The sequence below is a fragment of the Salvelinus namaycush genome, chromosome 4 (assembly GCF_016432855.1).
Source record: "Salvelinus namaycush isolate Seneca chromosome 4, SaNama_1.0, whole genome shotgun sequence".
Classification (NCBI taxonomy): Eukaryota; Metazoa; Chordata; class Actinopteri; order Salmoniformes; family Salmonidae; genus Salvelinus; species Salvelinus namaycush.
Genome location: NC_052310.1, coordinates 50254708 through 50274538, shown reverse-complemented (window position 1 = coordinate 50274538; position 19831 = coordinate 50254708).

Genomic DNA, 19831 nt, shown 5'->3' with positions numbered 1-19831 from the left:
GTTAAATCTAAGTGCTCACATGAAATGTAATACCCACATGAGTGGAGTGAAAACATTACAGACTCACTCCAGTTTAGTAAGAGCTGAGTTGCACATTTGGTTCTATTATTTATATGGAGACCTGATTCAGTAACATAATATAATCTGTCATTAGCACATTACTATGAGCGCAGGGTTAAATTGTTTTCTAAAAGCTTTTTTGAGAACAACACACCAAGTTGTAACAAGTAAATCAAAATGTATCTATTAAATTTTCCATGGCACTGTTACCGTGCTTTGCCACTGTCAGCAGTCCGCTCTGATTCAACGCTTTTGGATTACAATCCTAAGGCATTACAATGCTTATTCTTCAATAAACATGAGCCATTACAAAATAAGGATTGATCCAAGAGATGCAGGGGGAACAATTATGGATCTAGGTGCTCATTTGAATGTGAATGAAGTGCAAAATCAATAAGTGACATAGCGACATGCCCCCAATGCCCGAGGGACCAGATCCGTGCCCATTCTGGAGTGCATGCACTTATCAGAAAGAAAGGGTATGGCAAGTTTGCCCTGTATTGAGCGACAATGCAATGGCAGCAGTGTCAGCATTAGCTCCCCAGTCCTAGCCAAAGACACAGGCATACTTTGGAGGTGACACACACAGATTCCATTGCATTAATGTCCTAGGGAGGACAGATAGGCTGTTGAGACAAAGACCACTCTGGCAGAAAACATGTTCTAAGTGGTGAGAAACAGTTCTACTCACAGTCAACACCGACACAGAAACACAGGGCCTCTTGTAAGTGATATGACTGTGGAGGGTGAGTGGAGACTGGAAAGATTTATGTTCCTAGCCCCTTTTTCATCCTTAGTTTTTATGCGAGTAAGTCATGGCATATAAGAAAAGTGTGATGGAAAAGGGAAGTGTAGGTACAATTTTGTAAATGTCAAATTTGTTAGTTCGACATGGTGGGATCTCTTTGTGTCTGTAAAATGAATTATCCAATTGTTGCACAGTTTAGGCTACCGCTACAGGGTGGTGAAAGTGATGACCTTGATATTCCTTTACAATAAATATACATTTGTATGCTAGTGACATGTTGATCAGTGCTTAGCTGCCAATTAACAAACAAATGATCTTGCTCTATTTACACGGTTGGATGGGATTTCTACAAATGCAACTCAGTGCATCCAATGGCAATGTCTATGATGGGTACAGTATAACGCCGGGAGCCTCTTGTGGATTTGACAGCTCCGAGGAAGTTACACCTCAAACACTGCCTGAACGAAACCGATGATAAGATATGTGTTTGTCGGTTACCGCAGGTTACCGCTGATCTAATTGAATCCTAGCTCTAGTTTAATGTCATTTGTTGTACTTTTGGATTCATTTGGCATGCTGTATAACATCCAATCTCTGTACACATCCCAGGGAATGAAATAAGGCATTCTCTGTGGCAAAATGTCAAATCGACATATCAACTATATAATAATGCAATTAGTCATTCCTGTAAATAATTGGTGTGTACACTTTTTAGACATGTTAGTCATGGTCTTAAGTGAAAGAGTGGAGTCTGGCTGTTTTCAACCTTTCCTTCACCCCGACAAACACTTCCATTCACCCAACATAGACCATTTCCAACTTTGGAAAAGTAATTCCAATTTATACTCTTTCCTCTATTACTAATAGGGATCGACCAAATGGGGCAGTTCTATGCAATCATATAGCTATACTAACTATATCAATATCAACCATCAGACAAGGCCTGCAACCGTCTATTGAACATAGCTTGTTTGAGTTGGAGACCATGTGACTTTACAAATCGTAAAGGACTTGGGTTGATGCATCTGAACATTAGGAGCTTACTTCCGAAACTAGATTACATCAAGATCTGGGCTATGTAGACAAATCCAGACATTCTGGTATTGACTGAAACTTGGATCTCTGGGGACATTCTGGACAAATGATTCTCCTACTAAGCGCAAACCAGATGGGATGGCGTATTGCTTCAGAATGTTGTGGTAGCCATGTTGGTTAAGTGTGCCTTGAATTCTAAATGAATCACAGATAGTGTCACCAGCAAAGCACACCATCACACCTCCTCCTCCATGCTTCACAGAGAGAACCACACATGCAGAGATAATCCTTTCACCTACTCACCTAACCAAAAAATCTCCTACTTGGACCGGTCTAATATTCATTGCTCGTGTATCTTGGCCCAAGCAAGTCTCGTCTTTTTATTGGTGTCCTTTAGTAGTGGTTTCTTTGCTGCAAAGTCGACCATGAAGGCCTGATTCACGTAGTCTCTTCTGAACAGTTGATGTTGACATGTGTCTGTTACTTGAACTCTGTGAAGCATTTATTTGGGCTGCAATCTGATGTGCAGTTAACTCTAAGGGCTATCTTCTGCATACCACCACTACCTTGTCACAACAAAACTGATTGGCTAAGAAGGAAAGAAATTCCACAAATTAACTTTTAACAAGGCACACCAGTTAATTGAAATGCATTCCAGGTAACTACCTCATGAAGCTGGTTGACATAATGCCAAGAGTGTGCAACGCTGTCATCAAGGAAAAGGATGGCTACTTTAAATAATCTCAAATACAAAATATATTTTGATTTGTTTAACACTTTTTTGGGTACTACATGATTCCATATCTTTTATTTCATAGTTATAATGTCTTCACTATTATTCTACAATGTAGAAAATAGTAAAAATAAATAAAAACCCTGGAATGAGTAGGTTTGTCTACATTTTTGACTGGTACTCTAGGTATATAAAAAAATATATATAAAGGGGTCCTAAAAATTCAAATCAAACAGCTAAATTATCGATAGTATGACCATCTTAAAACAATTCTATACATCATCTTAGCACCCCCCCCCCCACATCTTAGACTAACTGAATGTGTATATGAATGTGTAGTTTATTGTGTTCATTGGATTTTGATATGTATTGTGGTGCTATACAGGGCTCATCCGGAAAAAAGACCTTGGTCTCAGCATTGACTCCCTGTCAAAATAAAGGTTAGATTAAATTAAATAATATAAAAATTACTAGTGTAATTTTCTCCAAGTCTGTATTGACTTTTTTGTCTTGTAGATGTCATAAACTAATTTCATGCTTCAAGTATTTCTTTTTCTAAAGAGTCAGGAATAAAAGGCAGTAAAAGAATCTGGAAGAACTGACCAATATTGTCTGGAATGACAGAGTGATTGTTTAGAATTGTAGGATTACCTTGTGTTTTCTTGAACTTAGTCATACTTTATTTTATGTCATCAGACATTCTCATCCCTCATATTCTAAATCCAATGATCAAACAACTTTGATTAAGTCCCATGTTCTGCATGAGCAAATTTCCCATTAAACTCTGACCAAAAGTACTGAAGAGTCTGGGTTTATGTAATGAGATGTATATTGTAAGCTAGGATGATGATGATGATGGGGGTGACAGAAGGGAGAAGGGAGAGGTGGATAAGCAACTAGCACTGTACTAAGGGATACAATACACTCTCCATAGGGTACTTACTGTAACTCACTCTGTTTATTTACACATTCCCAGGTGTGTTTGGCCTGCAGTCAACCGTGACTCCATTACCTATGGTTAAATGTGCTTATTTCGGCCGATGGTAGCTCATCCAATCGCACGAGTGGAGCATGGACCAATTACAGAGACCGATCAAATCTCCATATGTCAGCGACTGGTTTATTTGACATAGCCCTGGGCCTTGCCCTGACATGTGGCCATACACTAGCTATACACACTTAAACACACCCATTTACACTCATACACAGGTACATAGCACAGGTATAAAAAGGAAAACACATGCCTATAGACATTTAAACGCATGCTTTCCCAAACACATGCACACACACACCACTCTAACTTGAAACTATAACACACATTTGTCTTAAACAGCTTATAATTAACCTTTACAGGATCGGTGTCCACTCTGAGGGATGGTTGAGCTAACGTAGGCTAATGTGATTAGCATGTTGTAAGTAACAAGAACATTTCCCAGGACATATCTGATATGGGCAGAAAGCTTAAGTTCTTGTTGATCTAACCGTGCTGTCCAATTTACAGTAGCTATTACAGTGAAAGAATACCATGCCATTGTTTGAAAAAAGTGCACAGTTATGAACTTGAAAATGTATTAATAAACCAATTAGGATAATTTGGGTAGTCTTGATACAACATTTTGAACAGAAAGGCATTGGTTCATTGAATCAGTCTAAACAATAGTGCATACACTGCTGCCATCTAGTGGCCAAAATCAAAATTGCACCTAACCTGGAATAATACATTGTGACCTTTATTTTTTGTTTCATAGATGATAGAATAAAAAAATTATAATAAAACACATTTTTTTCTTTGTATTATCTTTTACCAGATCGAATGTGTTATATTCTTGTACATTCATTTCACAATTCCACAAACTTCAAAGTCAAATCAAATCTAAATTATTGGTCACATACAGTTGAAGTCGGAAGTTACCATACACTTAGGTTAGAGTCATGAAAACTCATTTTTTCTGAGTTTCACAAATTTCTTGTGAACAAAGTAATTTTTCCAACAATTGTTTACAGACAGATTATTTAACTTGTATCATTGTATCACAATTTCAGTGGGTCAGAAGTTTACATACACTAAGTTGACTGTGCCTTTAAACAGCTTGGAAAATTTCAGAAAATTATGTCATAGTTTTAGAAGCTTCTGATAGGCTAATTGACATAATTTGAGTCAATTGGAGGTGTAACTGTGGGTGTATTTCAAGGCCTACCTTCAAACTCAGTGCCTCTTTGTCCTCTGGTCTGATGAAAGATAAATAGAACTGTTTGGCCATAATGACCATCGTTATGTTTGGAGGAAAAAGTGGGATGCTTGCAAACCGAAGAACACCATCCCATCCATGAAGAATGGGGGTGGCAGCATCATGTTGTCGGGGTGCTTTGCTGCAGGAGGGACTGGTGCACTTCACAAAATAGATGGCATCATGAGGAAGAAAAATTATGTGGATATATTGAAGCAACATCTCAAGACATCAGTCAGGAAGTTAAAGCTTGGTCGCAAATGGGTCTTCCAAATGGACAATGATCCCAAGCATACTTCTAAAGTTGTTGTAAAATGGCTTAAGGACAACAAAGTCAAGGTATTGGAGTGGCCATCACAAAGCCCTAACCTCAATCCCATAGAATATGTGTGGGCAGAACTGCAAAAGTGTGTGCGAGCAATGAGGCCTACAAGCCTGACTCAGTTACACCAGCTCTGTCAGGAGGAATGGGCCACAATTCACCCAACGTATTGTGGGAAGCTTGTGGAATTGAGTGTATGTAGACTTCTGACCCACTGGGAATGTGATGAAATAAATAAATAATTCTCTCTACTATTATTTTAACATTTCACATTCTTAAAATAAAGTGGTGATCCTAACTGACCTAAGACAGGGATTTTACTAGGATTAAATGTCAGGAATTGTGAAAAACTGAGTTTAAATGTATTTGGCTAAGGTTTATGTAAACTTCCGACTTCAACTGTACACATGTTTATCAGATATTATTACGGGTGTAGCGAAATGCTTGTGCGTCTAGCTCCGACAGTGCAGTAATATCTTAACAAGTAATATCTAACAGTTTCACAAGATATACCCTAAATACATCTTAGTAAAGAATGGATTAAGTGTTTTCTTTCAGATGCTATCAAGAATATGCATATACTTGCTTCAGGTCCTGAGCTACAGGCAGTTAGATTTGGTTATGTCATTTTAGGCGAAAATTGAAAAGAAATGGGTCCAAACCTTAAGACATTTTTAATAGGTGAGTGACTAGCGTGGAACGAGGACGTCAAAACCAGAGCTAATATTTGCAGATGTGAAAATCTGCAGAGACTACATGTAGCTTCACCTCGGGACCTATACACACCCGCTAAGATTAGCAGCCCTATGTAGGCACGCAGGTCAATCTCATCCATCTTTTTCCCAGTTGTCTCCATATTAACGGAAACCCTCCAAATTTGTCATCTCCAGGATAATTTTTCCGATGGCTGGTGTGATGAACGTAGAATGTTGAGGAATAGAATCTGCAGCACCTTTATAGCCTCTGACTGCATTCCCCATTAGTAAACAATGCTTTCAAGAAATGTTTATTTTGTCTGAAATAGTTTTTATTTTGTCAGAAATTATTTTTATTTTGTCTGTGAACTTGAGTCGTGTGGGGTCGTGGAGGGGAGATGCTGCACATGCACAAGAAAGTTCAATCAGTAGCACACATCATCTCAAATTCTCATTGTGTGTGTGTGTGTGTGTGGTGAGTACATTATTTTACAACTGCCGGGTCAAAAATGACCCTAAGACAATCTTTGTACCCTGGTTGTGTACAGTTTTCATGGAAATATGAACATGGGCGATGTTTCACTTTTTCTAATGTTGGGGTCACTCTAGAAAAAGTAATAAAATTTCTATTTGAAAAAATATAATTTAGGGGGTTTTCTCTGCTGTTAAACATAGTGGCGGGTCATTTTTGACCTTTAAGACAACACAAGGGTTAAGATAATTGTATGTGTGGGTACAGAGATGAGGTAGTCATAAAAAAATCATGTTAAACACTATTATTGTGACCTCCAGAGGGGTGCAGCAGATTAAGGCACTGCATCGCAGTGCTAGCTGTGTCACTACAGATCCCGGTTCGATCTCAGGCTGTGGTGCAGCCGGCCTTGCCCGAGAGACCCATGAGGCGGCACACAATTGGCCCAGCATCACCTGGGTTAGGGGAGGGTTGGACGTCTGGGTTGTCCTTGTCCCATCGCGCTCTAGCAACTCCTGTGGCGGGCTGGGCGCAGTGCACGCTGACACGGTTGCCAGGTTTATGGTATTTCCTCAGACACATTGATCGGCTGGCTTCTGGGTTAAGCGAGCATTGTGTTAAGAAGCAGTGCGGCTTGGCGGGGTCGTGATTCGGCAAACGCACGGCTCTCGACCTTCACCTCTCCCAAGTCCGCACGGGAGTTACAGCGATGGGACAAGACTGTAACTACCAATTGGATATCACAAAATTGGGGAGAAAAAAAATCATAAAAAATCATTATAAATGAAACACTATGTTTGCACACAGTGTGAGTCCATGCAACTTATTAAGCACATTTTTACTTCTGAAATTATTTAAGTTTGCCATAACAAAGGGGTTGAATACTTACTGACTCAAGACATTTCAGCTTTTCATTTTAAATTAATTAATTTCGAAAAACATAATTCCACTTTGACGTTATGGGGTATTGTGTGTAGGCCAGTGACCAAAAATCTAATTTTAATCTGTTTAAAATTCAGGCCGTAACAACAAAATGTGGAAAAGGTCAAGGGTTGTGAATGCTCTTTAAAGGAATTGTATCTATTGTCATATTGAGTTCAGTAGAATGTCTGGATGGATTTCTTAAATGGTGACACGTGTATTTATTGTATTTACATAAATGAGTTCAGTGTAGCCTCACATTTCTCTCCACTCTGACTGCCTGACATTTGTCTGACTTTCACAAAAGCTCTTAAAAGCAAGCCTGGACCAGTAGGGGGTCGTTCACAGATGAATGAGTGAAAGCACGCACACAGGAACACTCTGAGAAAAGGGTTACTTTCAGTATTCCTCACCTGCTGAGAATGGTTTTGAGACAGTAGCCTGGAAATGTTGATATGTAGGCTGAGACAGGTTGAATCACAGAATTATAACACTTTTATGTATGTCTTTCTATGGTTTGAATTGAAGGATGAAAAGTTATGCTTCCATGACTTCAATGTACCCAAGTTTCCTGTGTACACATCAGATCCAGCACTTCTAAAGCTTCTCAATAGGTAGGCCGAATCGAAATGGCCTTCTGAAAGACTGTGGCTATTTACATTGTCATGAATAAGGCAGTCCAGATCTGATCACCACTGTAATGATTACATTACTGATAGGAGTACATTAAAAAAATGCAAGAAGCATAGACGATTAAAATATACTTGTGAAATGTTGTCAACACTGTAGCTCCATCTCAGTTTATCTGCCATCATTCTGCCTGGAATTTTATGACATATACCTTGAGAGTCTATTGTATCTGCCTCATTTGGCAAAGCCAACTGCGACCATGAGAGTCTGTGTCTCACCTTTGTGAGAATGAGAGGATTGATGGGTAGAGCCTTGAGTTTAACAGACACAAGACACTGTTTTCACATCAAGAAGTCCGAGCAAATTGACACCACAAATGTCCTTGTAATACACAACCTATAATCCCTTTCAAATAGTTTTTGTCTGAATCACACCGGTTGGTCAACCTCTTTTCGCTGTTGGTGCTTATGATTAATGAGACCATTTGATAGTGTCAGTTACCAAGTTATGTTGAAGAATACAAGGTTTCTACAGGTATAGGACCTTAATTTGAGCCAGTTTACTACAGAAGGAAAATTATCCTACAGCAGCATGAAATGTGCATTATAATTAAATCTGCATTTTGGAGGGGTTGATACATTTTCCGTAAGGGGAAATCAAGTCAGACATATCAAAGTGGAAATTACTGACCTCAGAAGCCTTTATAAACCTCAAATACAGTATACGGAAAGTTCTCCTGCAACAGGGTGATTAAATGAAGATCCTACATCTGCATGGCAACTGCACTTGGTGGAGAGAAAAGGATGGGAGAGGCCAAACTATAATTTTGAGTTTCCCTGTTATGACCATCTTGACTTGCTATCATAAATAGCTACAAGGAATGCTCTCCTCTCTAAACATAATTAAATAATGACAATGGTTGTATTATTGTGTGCCTTCTAGTCTATATCATAAATGAGAAACTACAGATCAAAACATATATTGATATCTTCTAGGATTAAAACTGCCCAGAGTATCAACGTTTCTTGCAAGAAAACAGTAAGCTCTTCTCCAATATCACCGCTCCTGGCCATACTGATACTAAAATGCTTTTATGTCTATCACATTTGTCCACACAGGTAGACCAGGCTCAGTAAGGTGGGAGAAGTATCAGACTCAGACATGTTTACGTCATCTTTCCTGTGGCGCTTTGTAGACTTCCCAGTGTCCTCTATTACTGCTGACCCCAGCTGGAGCTCACCGTGTCGGGTGATAGACAGACCGACGCTGGGGGTCAGGGCTGGAGCAGGCTGCTGGAACTCTGTTGAACAGGATGTACAGCCAGGCCCTGTGGACACTGCTTTATCTACTGTTTATACCTGGAGCTACTGAGGAAGCTAAGAGGTCAGACTGGGCTATGCACCATATTTATTTTACTTTATTTTACCAAAAAACTGAGGGAGACTCACTGTCATACAGTTGGAAGTGTCATAGGTAGTGGGTTGCTTATGCACAAGCACAAACTTGCTAAATTTGCTGGACCTGCAGAGGTATTTACAAAAAAACAATGGAGCATACTACCTTGCCCATACATTGTAGTTGGTATTTCTCACACACCCAGGCACACTCTAATATATACACTCTATATACAAAAGTATGTGGACACCCTTTCTAATAAGTGAATTTGTCCGTTTCTGCCACACCCACATCAAAACTCCCAGAGGGACATGGAATTGGAGGTGCAGTCAAGACCATCTACTTTTCCAAATCAATTGAAGAGAAGATGTCCCCCTCAATTGACTGTGTGGTCTGCATTCGTCTCTGGGCTCTGTTCACAACATGTGAACCTGTCTCACCCTCTGATGTTGCCACCTCATCAACACATTCAATGGAAGCCTGGGGAAGCCACAAATGAAAATAGTTATTTGACCACACCTGAGCAACTAGATAGGATTGGAATAAACTGTGATTTAAGAGTGGTATTAATATACTCCCAAAAATCATAAACTGACAATAATCTAATCTTGTCAAATCTAAATACAATATTATTCCAACATCCCATCAACCCAATATCTTTTCTCCTTTTACCTAGGCGATAATGGAGGGAAAATCTGTCTGTTGATTTGTGGCTCACCCAGTAGAGGATATTAGAGGTATGTATAATGTGTCGGAGTGTATTAGGAGTGTGATTACTGATAACTATATTACCTGTTGCTCTAGTAAGGCCCCAGGTGAGCACAGTGTGAAGGGGTAAGCGAGCACGAGACAGACTGTCATTGTTAACAAGATCATTTTCAGACTCTGAAACATTTGGTTAGATGTTCCAGGGACGGTAGAGCTCTTTGCAGTGTGAGGAAAGGTTTATCCTCACGGCATTGTGTGTTTCTAAAAGAGGCACAAACAGAGCTAGAATTGTTACCTGTAGATCACACTCCAAATACACTCTGACACCTTCCACAACACCTATACTATACTCTACTAGGTGAGCCACAACTCAACAGACAGACATTCCGGACCACATCAAAACTTCAAGAGGGACATCAAGCCCATCCCCTTCTTCCAATCAATAGAGAAGATCCTCCATTATTTTGTAGCCAGTGGCACCTAGCGGCTGCTGTGATCTGAGGTGAGCAGTTTGCATATTTACCTCAGGTGTAAAGGTTTGAACATTTGTTCCTTCCCGGAGGTTAGGAAACGGTGCACATTACCTGTTGACGCGTTGGCTGTGTTTGTGAAAGTTTGGCGAACTTTGGCTAAGCTAACTTTAGTTTTTCCTTCTGTGAATGTTTTACCGCTTGCTAAAGTATATGACAGCTATGTAAAACAATAATTTGTGTTTTAGTGACATGTTCAACGCTGTTTTGGGAAGTAATCACCGCTGTCTGTGAGACGCAGCATTGACACCAATTTATTGGTTGTGTAAGCCGGGAGAGAGTATGGCTTACCAACTTTAAAAGTCAACTGCCCCTTAGAACCAACTTATCTGGTTTTAAATGTCCTATGTGGCATCGATATGAGTCAGAAACATTAATTATAGTGTCAAAATTGACTACAAAGTGTAAATAGGATAATTTTTCTAGTTCAAAACTGAGTTTTGTAAGTGAGTTTGTCAAGACTTAATGTAGTGTTGGGTATGGATTACATCCATGCCCACTTGCCCAGTGTCCACTAACAAGAGAGAAGCAGCTTTGCTGATTGCGCTCAATCAGCTGCTCGTGCTCGATCAAATCATAGCAGCCAGACCCTCCAGACAGTGAGACCATTATGCAGGGTTTTCAGAAAATGAAATATTAATGTTCTAGACACGTTTCATGGGAACGTTGCAAGAACATTTCCATGTTTATATGTTTATTTTATTTTATTTAACCTTTATTTAACTAGGGAAGTCAGTTAATAACAAATTCTTATTTACAATGACAGCCTACCAAAAGGCAAAAAGCCTCCTGCGGGGACGGGGGCCCGGGATAAAAAAAAAAAAAAAAAAATACAATATAAATATAGGACAAAACACACATCACAACGAGACAACACAACACTACATAAAGAGAGACCTAAGACAACAACATAACAACACAGCATTGTAGCAACTCAACATAACAACAACATGGTAGCAACACAGCATGGTAGCAGCACAAAACAAGGTACAAACATTATTGGGCACATACTACAGCACAAAGGGCAAGAAGGTAGAGACAACAATACATCACACAAAGCAGCCACAACTGTCAGTAAGAGTGTCCATGATTGAGTCTTTGAATGAAGAGATGGAGATAAAACTGTCCAGCTTGAGTGTTTGTTTCAGCTCGTTCCAGTCGCTAGCTGCAGCGAACTGAAAAGAGGAGTGACCCAGGGATGTGTGTGCTTTGGGGACCTTTAACAGAATGTGACTGGCATAATGTGTATTGTATGTGGAGGATGAGGGCTCCAGTAAATATCTCAGATAGGGGGGAGTGAGGCCTTAGAGGGTTTAAACTTCTTCTGGCTGCAAGCCCGAGGCCGCCCACAATATGACAACAGCCACTTCAAGTGCAGGGCGCGAAATTCAAAATATATTTTTTAGAAATATTTAACTTTCACACATTAACAAGTCCAATACAGCAAATGAAAGGTACACATCTTGTGAATCCAGCCAACATGTCCGATTTTTAAAATGTTTTACAGCGAAAACAGCACGTATATTTATGTTAGCTCACCAACAAATACAAAAAAGGACAGACATTTTTCACAGCACAGGTAGCATGCACAAAGCCAACCTAACTAACCAAGAACCAACCAAACTAACCAACAAACAACTTCATCAGATGACAGTCTTATAACATGTTATTCAATAAATCTATGTTTTGTTTGGAAAATGTGCATATTTCAGGTATAAATCATAGTTTACATTGCAGCTACAATCAGAAATTGCACCGAAAGCAGACAGAATAATTACAGACACCAACGCCAAATACCTAAATACTCATCATAAAACATTTCTGAAAAATACATAGTGTACAGCAAATGAAAGACAGGCATCTTGTGATTCCAGCCAATATTTCCGATTTATTAAGTGTTTTACAGCGAAAACACAATATAGCGTTATATTAGCTTACCACAATAGCCAGAAACACAAGCCATTCCCCAGCAGTAAAAGTTAGCGATCGTGACAAACCAGTAAAAGATATATAATTTTTGACTAACCTTGATATTCTTCATCTGATGACATTCCTATAACATCCGGTTATACATACACTTATGTTTTGTTCGAAAATGTGCATATTTAGAGCTGAAATCAATGGTTATACATTGTGCTAACTTAGCTACTTTTTCCCACAACGTCCGGATTTTTTTCTGACACTTTTTCTGACACACATATTCTGACCAAATAGCTATTCATAAACATAACAAAAAAATACATGTTGTATAGGAAATGATAGATCCATTAGTTCTTAATGAAATCGCCGTGTTAGAATTCTAAAAATAACTTCATTACGACATACAGCTTCGGTATAGCTAGAGTACCCAAAAGCTGGGCGCCGACGACTAGTTCACATGTACGACAGATATATGAAATAGCATCATAAAATGTTTCCTACTTTTGCTGATCTTCCATCAGAATGTTGTACAAGGGGTCCTTTGTCAAGAACAATCGTTGTTTGGATTTAGAACGGCCTCTTTCCCTCTTGATTTAGCAAGCACACTAGCCAAGTGGCACGAATCTCTCCATGTCAACAAACGGAAGAGAACGGAACACGGCAAAACTCCCGAAAAAATTTCAATAATCTGATTAACTTTTTATGGCTGCAGGGGCAGTATTGAGTAGCTCTGATTAAAGGTGCCCATTTCAAACGGCCTCGTACTCAATTCTTGCTCGTACAATATGCATATTATTATTACTATTGGATAGAAAACACTCTCTAGTTTCTAAAACCGTTTGAATTATATCTGTGAGTCAAACAGAACTCATTTGGCACAAACTTCCCTGACCAGGAAGTGGAAAGTCTGAAATCGAGGCTCTGTTCTTCTTCCTGCCTATAAATGAGCATGATACGTAAGAGTATACGTGCACTTCATAGACCTTCCCCTGGATGTCAAGAGGCTGTGAGAGAAGAAATTTAGTGTTTATCTTGGTCTGAAGTGGAATACAAGCTCTTTGTATGACGTGTCCCCCGTTTCCGGTACTCTGGGGAGCGCGAGGTGGACAGTGGGATTGCCTTCTGTTTAGCTGCCGTTATACGCGACTACTATCTCCGGCTTTGATTTTATTTGATACATGTAACCATATCATCGTAAAGTATGTTTTTTCAATATAGTTTAATCAGATTATTGAATTTTTTTCGGGAGTTTTGCCGTGTTCCGTTCTCTGACTTTGTTTACGATGGAGAGATTCGTGCCACTTGGCTAGTGCGCTTGCTAAATCAAGAGGGAAAGTGGACGTTCTAAATCCAAACAACGACTGTTCTTGACAAAGGACACCTTGTCCAACATTCTGATGAAAGATCAGCAAAAGTAAGAAACATTTTATGATGCTATTTCATATATCTGTCGTACATGTGAACTAGTCGTGGGCGCCCACCTTTTGGGTACTCTAGCTATACCGAAGCTGGATGTCGTAATGAAGTTATTTTTTAGAATTCTATCACTGCGATTTCATTAAGAACTAATGGATCTATCATTTCCTATACAACATGTATGTTTTAGTTATGTTTATGAATAGCTATTTGGTCAGAATATGTGTGTCAGAAAAAGTGTCAGAAAAAAATCCGGGCGTTGTGGGAAAAAGTAGCTAAGTTAGCAGAATGTATAACCATTGATTTCAGCTCTAAATATGCACATTTTCGAACAAAACATAAGTGTATGTATAACCTGATGTTATAGGACTGTCATCTGATGAAGAAAATCAAAGTTAGTACATTTACATTTAAGTCATTTAGCAGACGCTCTTATCCAGAGCGACTTACAAATTGGAAAGTTCATACATATTCATCCTGGTCCCCCCGTGGGGAATGAACCCACAACCCTGGCGTTGCAAGCGCCATGCTCTACCAACTGAGCCACACAGGACCAGGTAAAACGGGACTAGTAAAAAATTATATATCTTTTGCTTGTTTGTTACGATCGCTAACTTTTGCTACTGGGAAATTGCTTGTGTTTTTGGCTATTGTGGTAAGCTAATATAACGCTATATTGTGTTTTCGCTGTAAAACACTTGATAAATCGGAAATGTTGTCTGGAATCACAAGATGCCTGTCTTTCATTTGCTGTACACTATGTATTTTTCAGAAATGTTTTATGATGAGTATTTAGTTATTTGGCGTTGGTGTCTGTAATTATTCTGTCTGCTTTCGGTGCAATTTCTGATTGTAGCTGCAATGTAAACTATGATTTATACCTGAAATATGCACATTTTTCGAACAAAACATAGATTTATTGAATAACATGTTATAAGACTGTCATCTGATGAAGTTGTTTGTTGGTTAGTTTGGTTGGTTCTTGGTTAGTTAGGTTGGCTTTGTGCATGCTACCTGTGCTGTGAAAAATGTCTGTCCTTTTTTGTATTTGTTGGTGAGCTAACATAAATATACGTGCTGTTTTCGCTGTAAAACATTTTAAAAATCGGACATGTTGGCTGGATTCAAAAGATGTGTACCTTTCATTTGCTATATTGGACTTGTTAATGTGTGAAAGTTAAATATTTAAAAAAATATATATTTTGAATTTCGCGCCCTGCACTTGAGCTGGCTGTTGTCATAAGTGTACCGACGTCGGGCTTTCAGCCATAAGAAGTTAAACTATATTGAAAAAACATACTTTACGATGATATGGTCACATGTATCAAATAAAATCAAAGCCGGAGATATTAGTCGTCCATAACGGCAGCTTATCAGAAGGCAAATCCAGGTTCCTTCTCTCGCCTTCCTGAAAACAGGAAATGGGTGACACGTCATTCCAAGAGCTGTTATTCCACTTCAGACCAAGATAAACACCCCATTTCTTCTCTCACCGCCTCTTGACATCCAGGGGAAGGTGTATGACGTGCATGTATACTAATACGTATCATGCCTATTTATAGGCAGGACCTAGAAGAGAGCATAGTTTTCAGACTTTCCACTTCCTGGTCAGGAAGTTTGTGCCAAATGAGTTCTGTTTTACTCACAGATATAATTCAAACGGTTTTAGAAACTAGAGAGTGTTTTCTATCCAATAGTAATAATAATATGCATATTGTACGAGCAAGAATTGAGTACGAGGCCGTTTGAAATGGGCACCTTTTATCTGGCTACTCAATACTGCCCCTGCAGCCCAAACAGGTTAATAAATAAGCATCAACCAATGGGTCTTGCGACGGGTATACAGAGATGACCAGTTTACAGAGGAGTATAGATTGCAGTGATGTGTCCTATAAGGAGAATTGGTGACAAATCTGATGGCCGAGTGGTAAAGACGGGGTGGCAAGAAAGGTTGCAAGTTCAAATCCACCAGCTGACAAGGTACAAATCTGTCGTTCTACCCCTGAACAGGCAGTTAACCCACTGTTCCTAGGCTGTCATTGAAAATAAGAATTTGTTCTTAACTGACTTGCCTAGTTAAATAAAGGTAAAAAATATATAAAAAAATAACATCTAGTTGCTCAAGAGCTCCCTTACCTGCCGATCTATAAATGATGTCTCTGTAATCTAGCATGGGTAGAATGGTCATCTGAATCAGGGTTAGTTGGGCGATTATGATAGAGGAAACCAAGACTAGATTTAACTTTAGCCTGCAGCTTTGATATGTGCTGAGAGAAGGACAGTGCACCGTCTAGCCATACTCCCAAGTACTTGTATGAGGTGAATACCTCAAGCTCTAAACCCTCAAAAGGTAGTAATAACACCTTTGGGAAGAGGGGCATTCTTCTTACCAAACCACACAACCTTTGTTTTGGAGGTGTTCAGAACAAGGTTAAGGGTAGAGAAAGCTTGTTGGACACTAAGAAAGCTTTGTTGAAGAGCATTTAACACAAAATCCGGGGAGGGGCCAGTTGAGTATAGGACTGTATAATCTGCATATAAATGGATGAGAGAGCTTCCTACTGCCTGAGCTATATTGTTGATGTAAATTGAGAAGAGCGTGGGGCCTAGGATTGAGCCTTTGGGAACTCCCTTTGTGACAGGCAATGGCTGAGACAGCAGATTTTCTGACTTTATACACTGCACTCTTTGAGAAAGGTAGTTAGCAAACCAGGCCAAAGACCCCTCAGAGACACCAATACTCCTTAGCCGGCCCAAAATAATGGAATGGTCTATCGTATCAAAAGTTTTGGCCAAGTCAATAAAAATAGCAGCACAATATTGCCTAGAATCAAGGGCAATGGTGACATCATTAAGGTTGCAGTGACACATCCGTAACCTGAGCGGAAACCAGATTGCATACCCGAGAGAATTCAGTCAGTTGATTATTGACAAGTTTTCCCAACACTTTTGATAAACAGGGCAAAATAGAAATAGGCCTATAACAGTTAGGATTAGCTCGATCTCCCACTCTGGCTGCCTTCCAAACAATGGGAAGCTCCCCAGAAAGGAGAGAGAGGTTAAAAAGGTTGGAGATAGGCTTGGCGATGATAGGGGCAGCAACCTTAAAGAAGAAAGGGTCTAAACCATCTGATCCAGATGTTTTTTGGGGGTCAAGTTTAAGGAGCTCCTTTAGCACCTAAGACTCAGTGACTGCCTGCAGGGAGAAACTTTGTAGTGGGACAGGGGAAAAAGAGGGAGAAGCATCGAGGATAGTCGCATTAGAAGGGGTGGGAGATGTGGTAATGTTGGATGGGCAAGTAGACATGGTGTCACGTTCCTGACCTATTGTTCCTTTTTCTTTTATTTATTTAGTTGGTCAGGGCGTGAGTTGGGGTGGGTTGTCTTTGTGTGTTTTTTGTATTGTCTAGGGTGTTGTATGGTTTAGGGGGTTAAGTAGAGTAGATGGTTTAGTGTTCAGTGTAGGTGTCTAGGAAAGTCTATGGTTGCCTGAATTGGTTCTCAATTAGAGACAGCTGGTTATTGTTGTCTCTGATTGGGAGCCATATTTAAGGCAGCCATAGGCTTTAGCTGTTGTGGGTGGTTGTCTCCTGTGTCTGTGTATGTTGCGCCACACGGGACTGTTTCGGTTTGTTTGTTCGTTCGTTCGTTCGTTCGTTCGTTCGTTTTGTGTAGTCTGTTTTTCCTGTTCGTGCGTTCTTCGTTACATGTAAGTTCTTACGTTCAGGTCAGTCTACATTCGTTTTGTTATTTTGTTTAGTATCAAGTATAGTTCGTTTTTTGTCTTGTTAAATAAATTCATTATGTCATCATACCTCGCTGCACATTGGTCTTCCGATCCCTCTCTCCTCTCCTCGTCCGAGGAGGAGGAAGAGCTAGAGATTCGTTACAGAACCACCCACCAAACCCGGATCAAGCAGCGGGACTACGAGCAGCGACCAAGTAATCAGGACTCGTGGACTTGGGAGGAAGTAATGGAGGGAAAAGGACACTGGGCTCATATTGGGGAATATCGCCGCGCTCGTGAGGAGATGGAAGCAGCGAGAGCCCAGGAGCGGTGGTATGAGGAGGCAGCAAGGAGACGTGGCTGGAAGCCCGCGAAGAAACCCCAAAAATGTCTTGGGGGGGGGGGCTAAGAGGTAGTGGGCCAAGGGCAGGTAGGAGACCTGCGCCCACTTCCCAGGCTAACCGTGGAGAGCGGGAGTACGGGCAGACACCGTGTTACGCAGTAGAGCGCACGGTGTCTCCTGTACGTGTTCATAGCCCGGTGCGGGTTATTCCACCTCCCCGCACTGGTAGGGCTAGATTGGGCATTGAGCCAGGTGTCATGAAGCCGGCTCAACGCGTCTGGTCTCCAGTGCGTCTCCTCGGGCCGGCATACATGGCACCAGCCTTACGCATGGTGTCCCCGGTTCGCATACATAGCCCGGTGCGGGTTATTCCACCTCCCCGCACTGGTCGGGCAACGGGGAGCATTCAACCAGGTAAGGTTGGGCAGGCTCAATGCTCAAGGGAGCCAGTACGCCTGCACGGTCCGGTATTTCCGGCGCCACCTCCCCGCCCCTGCCCAGTACCACCAGTGCCTACTCCACGCACCAGGCTTCCAGTGCGTTTCCTGAGCCCTGTTCCTCCTCCACGCACTCTCCCTATGGTGCGTGTCTCCAGCCCAGTGCCTCCAGTTCCGGCACCACGCACTAAGCCACCTGTGCGTCTCCAGAGCCCTGTACACACTGTTCCTTCTCCCCGTACTCGTCCTGATGTGCGTGCCCTCAGCCCGGTGCCAACAGTGCCGGTACCACGCACCAGGCCTATAGAACGCTTTGAGAGTTCAGTGTGCCCTGTTGTTGTTCCCCGCACTAGCCTGAAGGTGCGTGTCCTTAGCCCGGTACCTCCAGTTCCGGCACCACGCACCAGGCCTACAGTGCGTCTCAGCCGGCCAGAGTCTGCCGTCTGCCCAGCGGCGTCTGAACTGCCCGTCTGCCCAATGGCGCCTGAACTGCCCGTCTGCAAAACGACGCCTGAACTGCCCGTCTGCCAAGCGGCGCCTGAACTGCCCGTCTGCCAAGCGGCGCCTGAACTGCCCGTCTGCCCAACGCCGTCTGAACTGTCCGTCTGCCAAGCGCCGCATGAACTGCCCGTCTGTATTGAGCCTTCAAAGCCGCCCGTCTGCCATGAGCCTGCAAAGCCGCCCGTCTGCCATGAGCCTACAGAGCCGTCCGCCAGACAGGAGCCGCTAGAGCCTTCCGCCAGACAGGAGCCGCCAGAGCCTTCCGCCAGACAGGAGCAGCCAAAGCCTTCCGCCAGACCGGATCAGCCAGAGCCTTCCGCCAGACCGGATCAGCCAGAGCCTTCCGCCAGACCGGATCAGCCAGAGCCTTCCGCCAGACCGGATCAGCCAGAGCCTTCCGCCAGACCGGATCAGCCAGAGCCTTCCGCCAGACCGGATCAGCCAGAGCCTTCCGCCAGACCGGATCAGCCAGAGCCTTCCGCCAGCCATGAGCAGCCAGATCCGTCAGCCAGCCATGAGCAGCCAGATCCGTCAGCCAGCCATGAGCAGCCAGATCCGTCAGCCAGCCATGAGCAGCCAGATCCGTCAGCCAGCCATGAGCAGCCAGATCCGTCAGCCAGCCATGAGCAGCCAGATCCGTCAGCCAGCCATGTGCAGCCAGATCCGTCAGCCAGCCATGAGCAGCCAGATCCGTCAGCCAGCCATGAGCAGCCAGATCCGTCAGCCAGCCATGAGCAGCCAGATCCGTCAGCCAGCCATGAGCAGCCAGATCCGTCAGCCAGCCATGAGCAGCCAGATCCGTCAGCCAGCCATGAGCAGCCAGATCCGTCAGCCAGCCATGAGCCGTCCAGCCAGGATCCGCCAGAGCCGTCATCCAGCCAGGATCCGCCAGAGCCGTCATCCAGCCAGGATCCGCCAGAGCCAGCCAGCCAGGATCCGCCAGAGCCAGCCAGCCAGGATCCGCCAGAGCCAGCCAGCCAGGATCCGCCATCCAGCCAGGATCCGTCCCT